This window comes from Mandrillus leucophaeus, unplaced genomic scaffold, assembly GCF_000951045.1.
Source record: "Mandrillus leucophaeus isolate KB7577 unplaced genomic scaffold, Mleu.le_1.0 Scaffold214, whole genome shotgun sequence".
In the NCBI taxonomy this organism is placed as follows: domain Eukaryota; kingdom Metazoa; phylum Chordata; class Mammalia; order Primates; family Cercopithecidae; genus Mandrillus; species Mandrillus leucophaeus.
In genome coordinates, this window is record NW_012102188.1 from 3,909,288 (window position 1) to 3,910,050 (window position 763).

Here is a 763-nt window from a genome sequence, read left to right on the forward strand (position 1 = left end):
ATGAATTGATCCCTTTACCATTATGTAATGGCCTTCTTTGTCTCTTTTGTTTTTTGATGATTTAAAGTCTGTTTTATCAGAGACTAGGATTGCAACCCCTACCTTTTTTTGTTTTCCATTTGCTTGGTAGCTCTTCCTCCATCCCTTTATTTTGAGCCTATGTGTGTCTCTGCATGTGAAATGGGTCTCCTGAATACAGCAAACTGATGGGTCTTGACTATATCCAATTTGCCAGTCTGTGTCTTTGAATTGGACCATTTACATTTAAGGTTAATATTGTTATATGTGAACTTGATCCTGTCATTATGATATTAGCTGGTTATTTTGCTCGTTAGTTGATGCAGTTTCTTCCTAGCATCGATGGACTTTACATTTTGACATGTTTTTGCAATGGCTGGTACCTGTTTTTCCTTACCATGTTTAGTGTTTCCTTCAGGTTCTCTTGTAGGGCAGGCCTGGTGGTGACAAAATCTCGAAGCATTTGCTTGTCTGTAAAGGATTTTATTTCTCCTTCACTTATGAAACTTAGTTTGGCAGGATATGAAATTCTGGGCTGAAAATTCTTTTCCTTAAGAATGTTGAATGTTGACCCCCACCCTCTTCTGGCTTGGAGAGTTTCTGCCAAGAGATCTGCTGTTAGTCTGATGGGCTTCCCTTTGTGGGTGACCCGACCTTTCTCTCTGGCTGTCCTTAACAGTTTTTCCTTCATTTCAACTTTGGTGAATCTGACAATTATGTGTCTTGGAGTTGCTCTTCTTGAGGA